The 6464-nt window shown below is 40.1% G+C and overlaps 1 long non-coding RNA gene across 1 annotated transcript; it reads right to left on the minus strand.

The window, feature by feature from the left end:
- Positions 1 to 813: 813 nt before the first annotated feature.
- On the minus strand, positions 814 to 5588 carry LOC123979544. The gene is made up of 3 exons (XR_006827245.1): positions 5498 to 5588; positions 3828 to 3972; positions 814 to 949 (listed from the first exon to the last, which is right to left on the minus strand). It is a non-coding gene; the product is annotated as an uncharacterized LOC123979544 (long non-coding RNA).
- Positions 5589 to 6464: the final 876 nt, after the last annotated feature.

Raw genomic sequence — 6464 nt, forward strand, 5'->3', positions numbered from 1 at the left:
AGTATGGGTGTGTTTTTGGGCATAGTCACCTGACGCAGCTGCACACCAGGCCGCAATCTCCTCATCAATTCTTGATTAAAAGACTCTGGGCTTCCTGGGATTCATCACCAGACTATTATACCGTCTCATGGTTGAGTACTCATAGACAAATCTAGTCTCTCGTGCTCAGTGTTTACTAGTGACATTTCTACTAGTCTCTGGAGTAACGTTTACTTTTTGTTTCTCTTTTTTCAAGATTCCACATTGGAGTTTTTGCGCTACCTACCGACTGAACCATGTTAGAACCATGTTCTTGTCTAGCTCCTACCAGCCTGCCCCCCTGCTCATGCCAAACCAGGCCAGCCTTCATCCTCTTGTACCTTGTTGTAAATAAAGCCTGTTAACTTTTGTTATGTGTCTTGAGATTAGTTGAAACACAATAAAGCTGTTGAATCTAAAAAAATTCTTTCTGTTTTAGCTAAACTAACCATCACCAAAGATGAAAAGCTTACAAAAATGCTAAAAGACACACACAAACTCCTATACATGCACAAAGTAATGCTTAAATAAACATATACATATCAAATTTATCTTTCTATACAGCAAAAAAAGAGAGAAATAATAGAATGGGGTTAAACATTAAGGAGGGTAGAACAGAGAGAAGCAGGTAGTACGAAGTGAACACTGAAATACTTGAATAGTCCCCATACTATTGTTTCAGTTCTTCAACATTACATCATTGTGTTGTTTCCTATAATTTCCTAAAGCTTTAATTGTTAAAACAAACTGCCTCAAGCTAGTCATTTTACACAGTGTTTTTTTTTACATTTAATTATTTGAATTTTAAAACTTTGTCATATTTTCTGAAATAATGTAGCACATAACACGTGGAAACTAAGAAGCCATTCCAGTCCTCCATCCAGCCCAAGATCCAGTTTCACGTCAGCGATTAAAGCACGTGTTAAACTGCCTGGATAAAAACAGAATGCCTGTCAGATGTGTTTTCACTCATTACAGCAACATCCCCGTTCTAACCCCACTCCCCTGTCCAAATATCAAACCAGTGTTAATTGTACTGATATTATGACTTAAGACTTAAATGATGCAGATTGCTAAATGGCCCTCAGTCTAACTAGTAGCTATTTTGACAGTTAGTTATCCAATGCTGTCACCTAAAGCTGTTGTTTTTAGTCTTGCCAGACTGTGCCTAAATGGAATGTGAAAACAGCACCACCCTTTAGCCATATGTCACTGAGAGATAAAAATAAAATTATTCCTTTTTTAAGTGTGCAGGGTTTCTTTCTTCTTCTTTCTTAACTTTCTGTAACTATTTTGCTATTTCAGCCAAAATACTGCTTACCGGCTGAAATATGCTTTGTTGCCTGCTAACAATATGCAAATGAGAGTACAAGAGGTTGTTGTGGTGGGGTGTGTGTGTGTGTGTGTGTGTGTGTGTGGTGGGTGTGGTGTGTGTGTGTGTGTGTGTGTGTTATGTGGGGATGTTAGATCTTTGGTTAAATGCCAGACTCAAACTCACAATGTCAGGAGTGCACAGTGTAGCATCTGGCTAAGCTCACTCAGACACTCCAAACACTGCAGTGATGAACTGTGATAATCTGTTTTTTTTTTTGTAAAATCAACATAGATGATACCAACAGTATTCACATTTAACACTGGTATAAGCGTACAAATACATACTCAAAAGACCTCACGACAAACAGAGACATAAAGTGAATATGCAACTGTCAAAAATTCAACACCTGCTGTAGCAACTGTGCGATAAACAACAAATTACCTTTTACGCTCATGTGAGCAAGTCTATTCACCCAAACAGTATATACCACAAGAGTCCAATTAAGACTGCATCGCATGGGGATGTGGTAGGGATGGTTGCATTTAAACCCCAAGACACTCCACCAAAACCCACTACCAAAACAAACAAAAAAAATAGTGTTACTAACAAGTGCATGTGTCCACTGATATAAGTGAAGAATTTTACTGTTCAAGCCATAGAACATGGCTGACGTAATTACTTTTAAGTGCGCGGCCCAAATGCAGGAGTTTTTTTCCTCATCCCCCATAACACAGCCTATTCTTCTGTTGCCAGTGAAATAGTTAAGTTTTGTTTTAATGGCAAAGTGGTTCTATTACTTTTTGTTTCTTTATTAAGTTAATTCAGAAAAAAAAAAAAATTTGTTAATTAAAGTAATGTTTAGTTAGTTTAGTTTGAATGTAAGGTCCAAGCGACCAGCTGCCGACAGTAAGGAGACCACATGTTTGATCAATTTAGCCCCTTAAATCAACACTTGACTTGCCTACAATAAAATCCATAGGTATAAAATAGATCACAATGTTAGTTTAAACCTTTATTATCACCACCATAGTAAAAAGGCATTTAAGCTGAGGAAGACAAAGGACTATAGGCTATATTCTCTTTATGTTCTTCATGCATGTGAGTGCAAGTGGTGGGAAGCCTGTGTGTGTGCACGGGAGCAGACTGTGTCATGTGTGTCAGTGTGATAGTTTATGAATCGTCTTTCTATCTTTGTTTTACCATGACCAACTTCTCATAGTTTATTTTAAGTAATGGATGTCTATAACATAAAAAGGAGAAGCCTAATACAGGCCTGATGGCCGGCTGCGTGTGAGCTACTATGTGAAAATTGTCCTGAAGCCCAGCCCCAGGGGCCCGTCGGGCTCGGGCAAAAATGCTTAGCTCTACCATAATTACAAAGTTATAAAAAGGAAACACTTTGAGGAATGTGGTTAATTAATAACCAGTGCACATTCTCTCTCTCTCTCTCTCTCTCTCTCTCTCTCTCTCTCTCTCTCTCTCTCTCTCTCTCTCTCTCTCTCTCTCTCTCTGTGTGTGTGTTTTTATTGTTTGTTATCAGCCTAATTTCAGTCCACCAGGAAACCTCCTGATACTCCAGATGGCAACTCTACCTTCGAGGACTACCAAAATCCATTCATGTACAGGCTCAAAACAGTGTCTTTTTTTATTCCAACATACTATATTCCATATTCCAACATCACATACCACATCATCCCCACAAAAACTGATTTTATTTATTTCTTTAGGAGCCTTGAGCAGTAGCAGCAGCTTCTATTCTGTAACATTTGTAACTAAATATGGAGTCCTTGTTTGCATCACCAACATCCCTGCTGCTGATAAGGAACTGGTGTTGTTGTTGTTGCCTCTTGCGCTAAACATTTATGGTGACATCAGTTTGTTGTACAGTAGCCTAGTATAAGTGACACAATGCTAGTCTAACTTTGACCAACATGAAGGATAATGTTATGCTAAAATGCTAAAGCTTTAGTAATGTCAGTTATTTATGAGACTGTATTTCAGAGACATGAAGTTAATTCTGACTCTTTAGGTATGTCAATCTACATGAAACCACATAAGGAACATTAGAAACAGTTTTCATTTCTTGGCATGTTTACAGCTCTCTGTTAAACTGATCTTTTTATCATTTATCATTTAACTGGGTCTTCATTTAATCTGTTATCACCCTGCAGCAACCCAGTTTTGTGTCTTAGAGTTCAAGGTTGCTTCCTGCTGCAAAGATCCCCTAGCAAAGATCGCCAGCTGGAAATTTGCCCAGAGCCCCCCCCCCCAATAAAAAAAAAAAGAAAAAGCTGAGCAGTTCCTGTTAGCTGGCAGGCATCACCTTCTGCATGATTTCTCTACCTGCATTGACAAAACATCAGGGACTCCTGCCCAGAAACTTGGACTAATTCTACACAACCAGCTGTCGTGTGAGGCTCACGCTGCAGTCTGCAATCCTGGTCCTGCAGGTTTGCACTCAACAAAGGCTGTCAAAAAAGAAAACCTTTCTCACCATGAGCTTTGACCAGCTCAAGCCTAGTTGCGTTCACGTTGTTTCATTTTGTTGAAATTGCCAGCATTTCCTTTTTACTGCATTATAGTTGACTGGAACCGGCTTGAAGACGGACATGTACCAACTGCTTGGAAACCACGCTGCCCTGTGAAGAGATCACATGAACAGGCCCGCATATATCTGAAAGTTTAGGATGAGAACAACAACCTGAAAGAAAATAGAGGAAGCAGTGGTGCAAAAGTGGCTTCTTTTGTGGAGTCTAATGGTTTGAGAGCAGTACTTACATACTGTTTGCTGAGTGAGATGGATTGAAACAAAACAGCTTTTCCTCATCAGCACAAAATGCAGTTGAAGCAGCGTTTTTACTACTATAAAAGCAGAATAGTGTAAATTTGTGCCCTTAGACATCTCCCATCTGGTCTGCTTAATTTCCCTCTGTGTGTTACTCGTAAGCCTCACGCACCACAGCTCATCCATGGTGCTTGTGTGGAATCCAAACCCCCCTTGCATACAAGGCTCAAAGTGATTTATATGTTACATCCTTTTTAAAGAAATGCACATTAGAAGAATTAATTAGAGAAAGGACTGGGAAGTGGTCTTAAAGACAGAATCTAGTGGCCATTACTACAGCAGGAAGGAGCAGCTCAACACTTTGGGAAATGCGGTTTTAGAGCTGGACTGGTCTTGATGCATCTTAGAGAAATGCAGAGTTGAAGTAGTTTACGTTTCTTTTATTAACGAACCAGATATTTTTACAGTTTTCATTTTATGAACATAAAAATTTCACTTGGATTGTTTCATGCCCTTCCAAGCCTTGCCAGTCAGTTACCTCGACCAAGAGCCCTAAAATAACTCTTTCCACTTCTATTTGCTTTCTTTTAAAGAGTGACATGAGAAGATTGAAATTAGTCTCATGTTTACACTGGAGGCAGGGTAAAAAAGTTAGCCTGGCTCTGTCCAAAATGACTTAGTCAGCTGACTCATTAATGCCTTCTTGTTTGTTTAATGCATACAGAAAATAGCACAACTGTAGCAGACCCTGCACTGAAGCACTGGGTGGTCGGCTTATGTGGATTGTCTAGAAATAAGTAGCTTCAACACAAACTTCCCCTTAAATCACAAACTTTCCTTTACATTCCTGTAGGTGTAAAGCTTACAGCATGTAGTTTCTCATAAAACTGCAAAGTTTAAATACATTTTTATACAACTTGTTAATTAGTGAGCTTTTAAGGTGTTGGTAGAGTTGTTGTTTTTTACTATGGAGTGAGTCAGGCTAGCTGTTTCCCCCTGCTTCCGGCCTTAATGCTAAGCTAAGTCAATCACCTCCTGCTCCATACTTAACACACATCAGCTTGATGCATCTCATCTCACCTTATTAAAAAAAAAGCAAATCCGCATGTTTGCCTAAATGTGGAACCATTCAACATTCTGCTATGTTGTTTGCAACTTGCCGCAAACTAACTTCTGTTTGCGTGCCCGGTGTTTATCGAGGCTAACCACTACATTTCAGACAGGCTGGTTGACTTTAAACTAAACTTGACTAAAACTTTAAACCCTGCATGGTATACTTTTTAAAGAGCGTTGGTGCGAGAAACTGTTGCTGTTTGTGGGATGACCCTATTATAAACAACTTATTGTGTCTGAGCCACAGTGTCTGCATATTGACTCACCCACTTGGAAAAAACGGCTTAAATGAGAGCTACATTTTCCAGTCCCGTCTGCTGGGAATACATTTCTACTTAGCTGCGTTGTGGAGTTTCTTGATAACGAAGATATGTCTCTTAAACATTAGCAGATACACTCACCTAAAGGATTGTTAGGAACACCTGTTCAATTTCTCATTAATGCAATTATCTAATCAACCAATCACATGGCAGTTGCTTCAATGCATTTAGGGGTGTGGTCCTGGTCAAGACAATCTCCTGAACTCCAAACTGAATGTCAGAATGGGAAAGAAAGGTGATTTAAGCAATTTTGAGCGTGGCATGGTTGTTGGTGCCAGACGGGCCGCTCTGAGTATTTCACAATCTGCTCAGTTACTGGGATTTTCACGCACAACCATTTCTAAGGTTTACAAAGAATGGTGTGAAAAGGGAAAAACATCCAGTATGCGGCAGTCCTGTGGGCGAAAATACCTAGAGGTCAGAGGAGAATGGGCCGACTGATTCAAGCTGATAGAAGAGCAACTTTGACTGAAATAACCACTCTTTACAACAGAGGTATGCAGCAAAGCATTTGTGAAGCAACAACATGCACAACCTTGAGGCGGATGGGGTACAACAGCAGAAGACCCCACCGGGTACCACTCATCTCCACTACAAATAGGAAAAAGAGGCTACAATTTGCAAGAGCTCACCAAAATTGGACAGTTGAAGACTGGAAAAATGTTGCCTGGTCTGATGAGTCTCGATTTCTGTTGAGACATTCAGATGGTAGAGTCAGAATTTGGCGTAAACAGAATGAGAACATGGATCCATCATGCCTTGTTACCACTGTGCAGGCTGGTGGTGGTGGTGTAATGGTGTGGGGGATGTTTTCTTGGCACACTTTAGGCCCCTTAGTGCCAATTGGGCATCGTTTAAATGCCACGGCCTACCTGAGCATTGTTTCTGACCATGTCCATCCCTTTATGGCCAC

This window comes from Micropterus dolomieu, linkage group LG11 (assembly GCF_021292245.1).
Source record: "Micropterus dolomieu isolate WLL.071019.BEF.003 ecotype Adirondacks linkage group LG11, ASM2129224v1, whole genome shotgun sequence".
Classification (NCBI taxonomy): Eukaryota; Metazoa; Chordata; class Actinopteri; order Centrarchiformes; family Centrarchidae; genus Micropterus; species Micropterus dolomieu.